We start from the raw sequence: 14,552 nt of genomic DNA on the forward strand, positions 1-14,552 counted from the left end.
ACGCGTCATGCACTGATCCAGGGAACTTGGCATTTAGATGGGAGATGTACTGGTCAGCCAAACAGACCACCTGGACATTCATCGAATGGTAATTTTTTCTATTTATGTACACCTGCTCATCGTCTTTTGGGGGTACTAAAGCCACATGGGTCCCATCAATGGCACCAATGATGTTGGGGATATGTCCAAGGGCATAGAAATCACCCTTCACAGTGGGCAAATCACCCTCCTCAGGGAAAACAATGTATCTCTGCATGTATTTCATCAGGGCAGACAACACTCTGGACAAAACCTTAGAAAACATAGGCTGAGACATCCCTGATGACATGGCCACTGTTGTCTGAAAAGACCCACTTGCCAAAAAATGGAGTACTGACAGAACCTGCACCAGAGGGGGAATCCCTGTGGGTTGGCGGATGGGGGACATCAGGTCAGGCTCCAGCTGGGCACACAGTTCATGTATAGTGGCTCGGTCAAGTCGGTATCGAAGTATAATATGTCGTTCTTCCATTGTCGACAGGTCCACCAGCGGTCGGTACACGGGAGGATTCATCCTTCTCCTCGCAAGTCCCAGCGGACGGTGCCTAGGAAGGACAACATGGAGCACAGAGTCAAGAAACCCACAGGTACGTTCACCCAGCTTGCACAATACACAAATCGCTATGCATTGAGAGGCTTGTATGAGTGGCAATGCAAGGCCTAGGCCTGTGTGAAGCAGTAGCAATTAAGCCATGTGGGCCCTTGTAATGGCGGCTGCCTGACCTGAGAAGTGTGACAGTGGGATATGAGGTCAACACGCTGGCGTGGCACACCGTGGCGGTAGGCGGTCGAAGACCGCAGTGCGAAGGCGCATTGGTTAACATTGAACCCTACGGGTCTCAGGAGCCAATGACGATGTGCGCCGGCGGTCGCGGTACGCACCGCGGCGGCATGCACCGCCGCGGGCGTGACCGCCATTTTCTATCTGCTTAACCACTCGAGACCTGACCATCCACAGGAGAGGACCTATACTGCAAGTGCTGCTGTGACCTCGGTCTGGAAGAGACAATGGCTGCTGCGACTGGGGAAAGGGCCCCTGCCTTCACTTCAGAAGAGTTGGAGAAACTTGTGGATGGGGTCCTGCCCCAGTATGCGCTACTCTACGGTCCTCCAGACCAACAGGTAAGTACACTGGGTGCACGTTGTATGGGCTATGCCTGGGTTGTGTATGGTGGATGTAAGATGGTGGGGTGGGGAGTGAATGAGGAGTGCAAGGCACGACAGATGAGAGCATGTGCCACATGGCAGGGTTGGGGAGGGTGGGGCAATCACATCTAACATGCAGAAAAATGATGAAAATTCCTTTCCCACCCAGTACATGTCAAATAGGTCAGCGCCCATCAGAAAGTCGACATTTGGCGTGCCATCGCCAAGGAAGTCCGGGCCCTGGGGGTCCACAACAGACGGGGCACCCACTGCCGAAAGAGGTGGGAGGACATCCGCCGTGGGACCAGGAAGACCGCCGAGTCACTGCTGGGGATGGCCTCCCAACGTAGGAGGGGTGCCAGTCGTACCTTGACCCCCCTGATGTCCCGGATCCTGGCGGTGGCCTACCCCGATTTGGATGGGCACGTGAGGACATCACAGCAGACACAAGGGGGTGAGTACCAGCACATTCTGCTATCTTTACACGCAGTGGAGGCGTCTGGGTGGGGGAGGAGGGCTGTGGGTGACATTAGGACAGGGCGCTTTCTGTAGTGTAGTCCCCTCCTTTAGGCATGGCCCTGTGCCCCCGCCCCCCACCTCTGTAGGGTGCCAAGTACAGCAATCCATGGTCCAGCATCACCCATGTGTGCATTTGTTGTCCATAGACCTGTTGGCCTAGTCACAAGTACTGAGTAGTGTACCCCGATTGCGCAGCGTAGTGCATGAGGCTCCTGTGTCTGTCCTCTCCGCCAACGGTGTTGACAATGCATGCACTCAACCTGTTTTTATTTCTCCCCCCACCCTTTTTCTTTATCTTCTTGTGCATGTGTGCATTAGCATCATCAGGCAGAGGAAAATTGGCATCGGAGCACGAGGGAGCTGCAACTCACAAGGCCCCGGTGGGCCATGCTACAGACACCGAGGTCACCAGTGATACGGAGGGCGAGGGGAGCACCACAATGGGGACCCGTGGTGACACCAGCGACACCGACACGTCCTCGGAAGGGAGCTCCCTAGCGGTGGCGGCAACATGCCCCCCGCCTCTACAGGTACAGCCACCCAGCGCACCAGCTCCGCCCTCCCAGCAGCCCCTCAGCCTTCGCTCCGTGCCCGCTCGCCCAAGAAGGCGGGCATCTCCTTCGCCCCAGGCACCTCAGGCCCTGCCCCTGTTACCCCCGCTGCCCTCAGTGAGGAGGTCATTGACCTCCTACAGACCATCATTGTTGGGCAGTCTACCCTTTTGAATGCCATCCAGGGGGTAGAGAGGGAGGTGCATCGGAGCAATGCATACCTGGAGGGCATTCATTCGGGTCAGGCTGCCCATCAACGATCGTTCAATGCTCTGGCCTCAGCACTGACGGCAGCCATTGTCCCTGTTTCCAGCCTCCCTCTTCTAACTGCCTCCACCCTGTCTCTGTCTCCTGTTCCTCAGCCTATCCCATCCACACCATCAGACCAGCCTGCACACACCTCAACACCCAAGGGCAGCTCATCCAGACATAAGCACCACATATCACACAAGCATTCACCCAAGCAACACCCAGATGCAGACATGCCAACAGTCACTACCACCTCTGTGTCCCCCTCCTCCTCGTCTCCCTCCTCCCTCCCTGTGACGTCTACACTCACACCTGCATGCACACCACCATCAGCCAGTACTTCCATCACCAGCACACCCTCCAGTACAGTCCGCACAAGTGCAGTCACCACCCCCACTGCCATTTACACGTCCCCTGTGTCCTCTCCCACTGTGTCTGTCACCCCCTCTTCCAAGACACACAAACGCAGGCAGCCACCCACCCAACAGCCAACCACCTCACGACAGCCTACGTCACAAGCACCTGCACCCAAAGACAGCACACCTGACTCTCCTACAACCACATCCTCTTCCTCCACTCCCATACCCACTACACCTACCCTTTACATTGGTCCTAAAAAACTTTACCTCTCCAAACTTAACCTCTTTGCCCCACCTGACCCACCCCCTCCATCTGCTAAGAGTCCCAAGAGCACCTCAGCCACCACCAGCCCTGCTTCAAGTGTCACCATTGTGCACGGGTTTTGGAGTCCACCCTTTCCCAGCACTGATACATCGGCCAGCAGCAAGGGGACAGCCAGCCCCCCCCCTGGAAAGAGGACCCGTAAAATCAAGGGCCGCCGCAAGAAGACTGACACGGCTGCCCCCAAGGAGCAAAGTCCTGGGCCGTCACCTGCCACAACATCCAGGGGAGGCAAGGGCCAGAGAGCCTCATCGAAGGAGGGCAAGGGCAGCAGGGCGGAGAAGTCAGCCAGCAGGGGCGCGGACCAGGAGGGCCCCACAAGCCCCATCCCGGGTGTGAGGGAGGACACCCACGGGCCCAGGACTCCGTCACAGAAGGGTCCAGCAACTGCACGATCGGAGGGCGACTAAGCAGGGAGTCCTGGCCATGTCTGGCTCCCTTGAATGACTGGACAAGCACCGCTGAAGAGGGCCCGCTGTGAAGAAAGGCACCGCTGAAGAGGGCCACGCCGTGCAGAAAGGCACCGCTGAATAGGGCCCCGCCGTGCAGAAAGGCACCGCTGAAGAGGGCCCCACCGTGAAGAAAGGCACCGTTGAAGAGGGCCCCGCCGTGAAGAAAGGCACTGCTGAAGAGGGCCCCGCCGTGAAGAAAGGCACCGCTGAAGAGGGCCCCGCCGTGAAGAAAGGCACCACTGAAGAGGGCCCCGCCGTGAAGAAAGGCACCGCTGAAGAGGGCCCCGCCATGAAGAAAGGCACCGCTGAAGAGGGCCCCGCCGTGAAGAAAGGCACCGCTCCGCTGGGCCCCGCCGTCTCAAGCACCGCTCCGCTGGGCCCTTCCTGTCAAGCACCGCTCCGCTGGGCCCTTCCTGTCAAGCACCGCTCCGCTGGGCCCTTCCTGTCAAGCACCGCTCTGCTGGGCCCTTCCTGTCAAGCACCGCTCCGCTGGGCCCTTCCTGTCAAGCACTGCTCCGCTGGGCCCTTCCTGTCAAGCACCGCTCCGTTGGGCCCTTCCTGTCAAGCATCGCTCCGCTGGGCCCTTCCTGTCAAGCACCGCTCCGCTGGGCCCTGCCGTCTCAAGCACCGCTCCGCTGGGCCCTTCCTGTCAAGCACCGGTCCGCTGGGCCCTTCCTGTCAAGCTCCGCTGGGCCCCGCCGTCTCAAGCACCGCTCCGCTGGGCCCTTCCTGTCAAGCACCGCTCCGCTGGGCCCTTCCTGTCAAGCACCGCTCCGCTGGGCCCTTCCTGTCAAGCACCGCTCCGCTGGGCCCCGCCGTCTCAAGCACCGCTCCGCTGGGCCCTTCCTGTCAAGCACCGCTCCGCTGGGCCCCGCCGTCTCAAGCACCGCTCCGCTGGGCCCTTCCTGTCAAGCACCGCTCCGCTGGGCCCTTCCTGTCAAGCACCGCTCCGCTGGGCCCCGCTGTCTCAAGCACCGCTCCGCTGGGCCCTTCCTGTCATGCACCGCTGGCCCATTGACAGTGCCGGTTCTGTGTCGAGCTAGTGTTCACGCTGCACTCGGGGCACCCTGCCTCCTCCATGACCAGTGGAGTCTGTGATCCACCTGATGGACTGTGGCTTTGCACTCCCCAGGATGGCACAGTGGGCATGGTGGCCCCTTCGTGGTTCTGGCATCGTGGACCCCTGTGGCTGAGGTGCCCCCCCTTCCCTTCCCCCTGAGGTGCCTGTAGTTTTGTCATCTGATGCCCCAGCAGTGTTCTCTCCAACGGACTCAGGTCTCCTGTGTGGGCTTTGCCCATGTGTTTGGTACACATTGGCCCACGGACTGTGGATATTTGACACACTGAGCAGGACTTATTGACTTTGTACATAGCTTTCGCACTGTTCATGATTTTTGCTTTGATATTTCATAACGATAATTTTCCATGACTTCAATGAACCTAATTTTACATACATGTAATTTAAAATTTTATTATGTCTTCGCATTTTTCAGGGGGTTTTGGGGGGAGTCACTCAGTTGTTGCTCTGCATTGGTATGTTGATAGTTGGGGGGGGGGCGTATGTGTGTGCCCGTAACCTTTCGTCCTCCCCCCTCCCCTGTGTCATAGGTGCAGTACTCACCGTTGTCTTCTGCGCCGGAGTTCATACTCGTGGTAGATGAGCAGGTAGACAAGAGCTGGTAGGATGTTTAATTCGGGTTCCATGCTGTCCTCCGTCCTCGTGGAGTGTATAGAGGTGAGCGTTTTCCCGTTCGTAGTCTGTTTCTGCCGTGTTTTTATCGGCGGGGCTCCCGCCCCGGAAAAGGTGGCGGATTGGTGAGTTGTGATACTGTGGGCGGTACATTGTCTGCCGCCTGCCTGTTGGCGGTGACCGCCGCGCTGTTTGTCTGTCCCGCCGTGGCGGTCGGAGTGTTAAAGTGGCGGGCTGTGTTGGCGGTTCCCGCCAGGGTCAGAATTCCATTTTTTTAACCGCCAGCCTGTTTATCACCGACCGCCAGGGTTGGAATGACCGCCTAAGTGTGAAGGTAAACTTTTAACCGAGGCCTCCCGCGGCCTGTAGCCGAGCAGGGCTCTATTGCGGTCGGCCTTAAACTTTGACTTTGCCCCGGTCGAGGTGCAACCAAATGACCCGATTGGCACTTTTTGTTTCTAGGCGCAAAAAAAAAAAAAAATCTTTAAAAATTCATATCTCCGGTTCCCCTAGGTACCTACCTGCCCTTACCAATAACCCATTTTCCAACACCACTACCACCTCCGCTCTGTGTGCAGCTCAAGTAGCCAATGGCAGTAACGTCCCCATGGATCTTACACACCTAAATTAGTGGGTTGAGGATGACAACTTTAACAATTCCCTGAAACAAGACAAATGTTCCAGTCCTGTCAATTGTGAATGCCCATAGTTGCCGCAAACATCAGCCAATGTCATCAACATTAGGAGCTGCACAGCACTAAGGTCACACCCATGCAGCATATGCCAGGGTCCATCCTGTGCCTGGGTCACAATGCAACATCCCAAATGTCATACTGCTCAGACAACAGCGTTGAGGGGGAGGACACATTTAACTGGTCACTGACATACACCTGCACAGTCAGAGGAGGAAATAGGACACTACTACGACTATCAGGGCAATCCAATCTCCACACATTCCCCTACATCAGCAGTACACATTACCAATGCTAACATCCATATTGTGCCATTACAATGCTATGCATAAGATACGCTACATTTCAACTACATATAAGTGGATGTGAAAGATCAGAGACTGGGGCAGGTCCAAATTGTTAAGTGTGCTGCTAGTGCCATCAGAACACCCACAGCCAGTGAAAGGCCTCGCCATTAGAATGGATGTAGACGGAGGGTTGAGTAGGACAAGTAGGTGGCAATTCACTATTTGGCCTAAAACAACACTAGAGGAGATGATGCCGACAAGTCAAATAACTTACCACAATACATGTGACATGCAGGTGGGCCATAAGCCTGGGAGAATGCCCATCTGAAAGACTGGATCAATGTACAGGAACCAAGATCACAATGTGAAATCATCACAAGGCAGGCATGTCACATCACTAAAGCCACAACACAGACACACTAACTGTACCCTATTTCATTGCAGTGGATGATGGCTTTCCTGCGGGTTTGCCTGTCCAGGACTACCCTGATGACATGGGTGACGAGCTGAAAAACGTCAGCCACCAGACCCTCCAAGATGTCCTTGGAACCCTCCAGACCCCACCTTCTGTCACGAGGAGGAACTCAGAACAAGCAGCCATCACAGAGGACCCACCCACAACACCAATTGTAAGACCTGCCAGCTCCAATACAGCTGAGGACTCAGATGACACAGGCACCAGCTGCGAGAGAACTGTAGTCGGAGTATGCCAAGGAGCTGGCCAAGGAGGTGTGGGTGGGGATGCAAACTATGGCAGCCAGCCTAGAGGGGGTGCGTTCGTGCATGATGTCATCTGCAGATCAGGCAGCAGTCATGCAAGCGCTAACATCCATCCTGCAAGGACTACAACAAACTGTAAAGGAATTCACCATTGCAGTAAGGGAGTTGCCACAACACCTCACACCCCAAACCTTCCACTGCATGTACGAATGCAATCATGACCCCCTCAGGGCCGACCTGGCTGCTCCATTGTGATGTGGCTGCTATTCTTAAGAACCAGCAGATCCTCCTTGCAGCAGTACTGCCCTTAAGATCTTCACAGGCAGCAGCGACCGGGATGTCTGACTCCACGTCTTCTAACACTGAGGTGTGTGTTGCCCCTTCACAACCATCACCATCAAGGACAGAGGAGGCAACACACACATCAGAAGAAGAAGACGTGGAACAGATCACCTTCACACGGAAAAGTACCTGGAAGCACTAGTCCCTGCCACATGGCCAACTATTACCAAGGTCCAGCGCTTTGTAACATGCCAGTCTTACAACAACTGTACTCAATGACTGTTCTGCAAACCACTGTATATCTTGTCAGCCTGCCCAGTGCTTGTCTCTCACTTACTCATTGGCAAATCCTGTCCCTCTGCACTGTCTGGCACATCACCCCCGCATGTCAAATGCATTTTCCTTTAGCATTTGTGTGGTATCACAAAGGAAGATGTCACTATAATAGGCTCACAATCATGGACAATGTACATATAGCACTACAGCACTTTTCAATAAATAGCACTTACACAACCGCTTTGTCTCTGTGTAATGTGACACATCAACCTTGAAGTAGATCACTGAATTTTGCCTCCTGTCAAATTACATAGCTTGTCAATACAACTGTCCTGAAATTATGTAGTCTGATAACTATGCACAGTGGCCTGGATTGCACCATACTCCGCCCTTCCTGAGGGTAATATCTGATGAAAAGAGAAACCATACACCATAATGCTGTGTTGAACAGAATAATGCTTCCTCAAGGGATATCTAAGCCATCAAATAGTGGCAGCAAAATGTTGCCACCATGCAATACTAACACATATAACAGTGCCAACAAATCTAAGCAAACAGTCAACAAACTGCATGAATGAAGGTGTCTGAGTTTACATCCAAATAAGTAATCATGCTGAACAGTGTGACAAAGGATCTATGTGAGTCATGAACACGATACTACAAGAGTGCTTATGACCACTCAGCTAATAAGGGTTTCCTTGAACATCACACTGCAGTCAGACATGACACAGGGGGTCATTCTGACCCTGGCGGTCAGTGTTAAAGCGGCGGCCAACCCGCCAACAGGCTGGTGGCCTAAAAATATGAATTCTGATCCTGGCGGGAACCGCCAACACAGGCTGCCGCTTTTACACTCCGACCGCCACGGCGGTACAAACAAACAGCGCGGCGGTCACCGCCAACAGGCAGGCGGCAGACAATGTACCGCCCACCCTATCACGACCCACCAATCCGCCACCTTTTCCGGGGCGGGAGCCCCGCCGATAAAAACACGGTGGAAACAGACATCTCCAATGGAAAACGCTTACCTCGACACACTCCACGCGGAATCGGAACAGCATGGAACCCGAACTCCACATCCTCCCAGCCATTGCCTTCCTGCTCTTCTTCCAGGATCACGAACCTCGCCGCAGACGACAACGGTGAGTACTGCACCTACGACACAGGGGAGGGGGGAGGAGGAAAGGTTACGGGCACACACATACGCCACACACCCACCCCCACCCTCACCCCCACCGAAATACCTACACACCTATGCAGATAAAAAAGTCAGAGTGACACCCCCAACCCCCCCCCAAAAACAAAGACAAAAGGCAATGAATGTAAAAGTAGAACCATATTATTGCAACAATAAATTATAGCGACCATAGCAATATATGAAGAATGAATCAACATCTAGAACTCTATCCATACCAGTAGCAAAAGTCCGGCCCAGTCATTCAAAGTCCAAATGTCCGTGGGACAATGTTCAGCAACACATGGGCAAAGCCCACACACGAGATCGAGTCCATTTGAGAGAACACTGCTGGGGCATCACTAAAATAAAAAGACAGGCACCTCAGGGGGAAGGGAAGGGGGGGCACCTCAGCCACATGAGTGAACGACGCCAGATCCACGAAGGGCCTCCATGCCCACTGTGGCATCCTGGGGAGTGCAAAGCCACAGTCTCACAAGTCTCTACAGTGGGTGGATTGCCCACTGTGCCATCCTGGGGAGTGCAAAGCCACAGTCTCACAAGTCTCTACAGTGGGTGGATTGCCCACTGTGCCATCCTGGGGAGTGTAAAGCCACAGTCCATCAGGTGGATTACAGAGACCACTGGTCATGGAGGAGGCATGGTGGGCAGAGTGCGTCGTGAAGGTCTGCCTGACACAGAACCGGGACTGCCAATGGGCCAGCGGTGCTTGAGATGAAGGGCCCAGCGGAGCGGTGCTTGACAGGAAGGGCCCAGCGGAGCGGTGCTTGACAGGAAGGGCCCAGCGGAGCGGTGCTTGAGATGAAGGGCCCAGCGGAGCGGTGCTTGACAGGAAGGGCCCAGCGTAGCGGTGCTTGAGATGAAGGGCCCAGCGGAGCGGTACTTGACAGGAAGGGCCCAGCGGAGCGGTGCTTGACAGGAAGGGCCCAGCGGAGCGGTGCTTGAGATGAAGGGCCCAGCGGAGCGGTGCTTGACAGGAAGGGCCCAGCGGAGCGGTGCTTGAGATGAAGGGCCCAGCGGAGCGGTGCTTGACAGGAAGGGCCCAGCGGAGCGGTGCTTGACAGAAAGGGCCCAGCGGAGCGGTGCTTGACAGGAAGGGCCCAGCGTAGCGGTGCTTGAGATGAAGGGCCCAGCGGAGCGGTGCTTGACAGGAAGGGCCCAGCGGAGCGGTGCTTGAGATGAAGGGCCCAGCGGAGCGGTACTTGAGATGAAGGGCCCAGCGGAGCGGTGCTTGACAGGAAGGGCCCAGCGGAGCGGTGCTTGACAGGAAGGGCCCACCGGAGCGGTGCTTGAGATGAAGGGCCCAGCGGAGCGGTGCTTGACAGGAAGGGCCCAGCGGAGCGGTGCTTGACAGGAAGGGCCCTGTTCAGCGGTTCTTGTCACGGCGGGGCCCTGTTCAGCGGTGCTTCTCATGGCGGGGCCCTGTTCAGCGGTTCTGGTCACGGCGGGGCCCTGTTCAGCGGTGCTTCTCACGGCGGGGCCCTGTTCAGCGGTGCTTCTCACGGCGGGCCCCTGTTCAGCGGTTCTTGTCACGGCGGGGCTCTGTTCAGTGGTTCTGGTCACGGCGGGGCCCTGTTCAGCGGTGCTTCTCACGGCGGGGCCCTGTTCAGCGGTTCTTGTCACAGCGGGGCCCTGTTCAGCGGTGCTTCTCACGGCGGGGCCCTGTTCAGCGGTTCTGTTCACGGCGGGGCCCTGTTCAGCGGTTCTGTTCGCGGCGGGGCCCTGTTCAGCGGTTCTTGTCACGGCGGGGCCCTGTTCAGCGGTGCTTCTCACGGCGGGGCCCTGTTCAGCAGTGCCTGTCTTGTGCTTCCAGTGAACCACACCTGGCCAATACTTGCCGCTCAGTCTGCATCAGACCTTTCCGTTGCGGGGCCCTCCTGTGATGGAGTCCTGGGGCCCTGGCTCTCCTTCGATACCCCCGGAATGGGGCTGGTGGGGCCCTCATGGCCAGGTCGGCTGCTCCCTGCCTTTTGCTCCTTGCTGCCATTGCCCTCCTTGGCAGACTGTCCGTGGCCCTTGGCTCCTTTACCCGATGTGGCAGGTGACGATGCAAGGCTACCCTCCTTGGGGGCAGGCGTATCAGGCCTGTCGCGCCTGCCCTTCAGTTTTTTGGTCCTCTTCCCAGGGGGGGGCTGGCTGTGCCTTTGCTGCTGGACGATGTCCCAGCCCAAGGAAAGGGCGGACTCCAACAACCAGGCACGACGTTCTTTAAGTTTAAGTTTAATAGTTTATTCGGTCCAGATTTGGACCATTTGAGAAGTTAAAAGTAATATATAAAAAAAGGACATTGACAATTAATACAGGAAAAAAGTTCATAAAATTACATAAAAGGTTTCAAAAATAGTTAAGACAAGACTCTCAAAATAGTCTCTGGATCCTACCCTATGCAAGACGCTAAATGCTAAAATGATACTGATCAGTTGTTAAAAGCATAAAAAGCATTTTAAAACAGGTTTATACAATAAAAAAAAGACATAAAAACTACATACAATAGCTCCTGTTAGCAAAAGTTAAAAATCAGCCAGTGGAAAATGATGCCCTAAGTTAATCAGTTCTATTGAGTGATTTGATCAAGTAGATTGCATCTTACCATTTGTAAAATTATATATGCTGAGGAGCTATAGGTCACTTCTATTGGGGTAACCCATAAGACAGCGTGCTCGGGGATACAGTCTTTTGTCCTCGATAGGTCGCACTGATAGTTTTATTTAAAATCCCAGACTTAATATAACAGGGTGCTAGTTCGCTAACTTCTAGACTGTACTTCAACCGGTGGATTAAGATCTATAGTGATCCTACTGCGGATTTTCCATGCTGCTGCCAAATATTTAGAAACATAACTCACTATCAGCATGGAAGTATCATATTTACATATTCTATATGCACTGTTAAGGTTTTGTATTGACAGTGTTTTGCACAGGGGGGTAATCCACTTCCCTCGGGGGCATTTGTACAAAGGACAGAAAAATAGGACATGCTCAGAAGTTTCCTTGCATAGATGGCAGTTTGTGCATTTGTCAGATAAGGAACTATTGGACGACCAGCAGGCCGTGAAGCTGTTGACTGCCAATGTTCCATATCTGAACTGAAGTAATAGAGAGCGAGCACAGGCTGGTATAGGGAGATCCAAGAAGCTCTCAGGCAGAGGTTCGTGCTTAACCAGCAGGAACTCTGCTGTCAGCCGACCTAACCCATTTGAGCCGAGAGATTCCTCATGGATCTTTTCCCAATAACGGTCTTTGATCAAGCGTTTAGCGTTACCAGGAATCATCTCGGGATTCTCCCAATAATGGGATAAATTCATTTTAACCCAGGCCGCTTTCATCTCCCTTAGCCATCGTACTTTTTCCCATCCATAGCAAGGTGGCATTAATTCTTTGACTGCTAACCTAAAAGGTTCGAGTTCATCCGTTTTCCATAGTCTGACCCAGTACAGAAGTGGTCTTAAGTATGCTGTGTCTTTAATACTATTTAGACCCAGGTCCAGTCTTAGGGGGAGCATCGGCGTACCCTTCCCTAGTCTAGATATGTGTCTAAGGAAATTATTTTCTTTGACTTGAAGAGTGTCCATTTGTCTGTGAGATCCCCAAAGTTCCGCTCCATATAGGGCCGCGGCGCGGATTTGGACTTTGTATATTTCAGAGATGAGGGTCAGAGGGGGACTTGTTGCAGTGCTAGCTTTGCGTCCTATCACTCCACATCTTTGGCTGATTGTTAGTGCCCCTTTCCTTATAGCTGTATCCCAGCTGCCCTTATCGGATAGTCTGATGCCCAAATAATCGTATTCAATTACCCTCTCCAGAGGAATTGAATCTATCTTTATATTTGCTCTAAGCTTCTTGTTCGGGGGACTATATATCATGAGTTTAGTTTTCTTGAGATTAAATCTAACCCGTAATCTCTGCAGAATACACCGAACTGGTTAACCAGATTCTGGATTCCCATGGATGATTTGGACAGGAGGATAGTGTCATCTGCATAAAGTAAGCATGGAACTTTGGTCCCGGCCAGCTTTGGGGAATCATTAGTGCAATTTGCTAAATACTTAATACAGTTATTTATATATAGAAGGAAAAGAGTTGGGGCCAAAACACACCCCTGTCTGACTCCCCTCTCAATAGCGACTGATTCTGTTAGATCACCGTTCTTGCCGCTCCTAATTTGGGCATAAGTATTCTCATGTAGTCGGGTGATAAGTTTCAAAAGGCCATGTGGGACACCCATATTGGCTAGTGTCAGCCATAGCTGGTTTCTTGGGACCAAGTCAAACGCAGCTCTAAGATCAATAAAAACTACAAAAAGATTGCCACCTCCTACTTCCACAGTCTTCCATTTTATTGTTAGGAATCTTGGCACCTGATCTATGGTACTAACTGCTGACCTAAACCCTGCTTGCAAATCAGAAATAGCATTGGTTTCCAGAATCCATTCTTCTAGGCGGGACAAAATTTGCTTTGCAAAAAGTTTTTGGAAATTGTCGATTAAGGAGATTGGGCGGTAGTTAACAGGGTTAGAGGGGTTACCTTTCTTAAAGATGGGAACTATCTCTGCTCCCATCCAGGAGCTCGGGACAGGTGCTCCTGCATTTACCGCATTGGAAATAAGGTTCAGATATGGGGCCCATATATCTGGGTTTGTCTTGTATAAATCACCAGGTATTTTATCAAGGCCGGGGGCACGACGTTCTTTGGAGTTGCTGGGCTGGTGGTGGCTGAGGTGTTTGTGGAACTCTTACGGGATGGAGGGGGTGGGTCAGGTGAGGAAAAGAGGTCCACTTTAGCGAGGAAACTTTTCTTTGGAGCCATGGGAAGGGTGGCTGGAGTGGGTATGGGAGTGGAGGAAGAGGATGTGGTTGTAGGAGAGTCAATTGTGCTGTCTTTGGGTGCAGGTGCTTGGGCAGGAGGCTGACGTGAGGTGGATGGCTGTTGTTTGGGTGCCTGCCTGCGTTTGTGTGGTTGGGAAGTGGGGGTGACAGACACACTGGGAGAGGACACAGGGGACGTGTACATGGCAGTGGGTGTGGTGACTGCACGTGTGCGGACTGGTGTGGAGGGTGTGCTGGTGATGGGTACAATGGCTGATGGTGGTGTGCTTGCAGGTGTGTGTGGAGACGTCACAGGGAGGAAGGAGGGAGACGAGGAGGTGGGGGGCACAGAGGAGGTAGTGGCTGTTGGCATGTCTGCATCTGGATGTTGCTTGGGTGAATGCTTGTGTGTCCTGTGGTGCTTATGTCTGGATGAGCTTCCCTTGGGTGTTGAGGTGTGTGCAGGCTGGTCTGTAGGTGTGGATGGGATAGGCAGAGGAACAGGGGAGTGGGACTGGGTGGAGGGAGTCAGAAGAGGGAGGCTGGAGACAGGGACAATGGCTGCCGTCAGTGCTGAGGCCAGAGCGTTGAACGATCGTTGATGGGCAGCCTGACCCGAATGAAGGCCCTCCAGGTATGCATTGCTTTGATGCACCTCCCTCTCCACACCCTGGATGGCATTCAAAAGGGTAGACTGCCCAACAATGATGGTCCTCAGGAGGTCAATGACCTCCTCACTGAGGGCAGCAGGGGTGACTGGGGCAGGGCCTGAGGTGCCTGGGGCGAAGGAGATGGCCGGCTTCCTGGCCTTGCGGGCACGGGCCGAAGGCCGAGGGGCTGCTGGGAGGGTGGAGCTGGTGTGCTGGGTGGCGGCTGTACCTGTAGGATCGGTGGGCACGGATGTTGCCACCACCGCAAGGGAGCTCCCTTCCGAGGATGTGTCGGTGTCGCTGCCGTCTCCACGGGTCC

This window comes from Pleurodeles waltl, chromosome 5, assembly GCF_031143425.1.
Source record: "Pleurodeles waltl isolate 20211129_DDA chromosome 5, aPleWal1.hap1.20221129, whole genome shotgun sequence".
Taxonomy (NCBI): Eukaryota; Metazoa; Chordata; class Amphibia; order Caudata; family Salamandridae; genus Pleurodeles; species Pleurodeles waltl.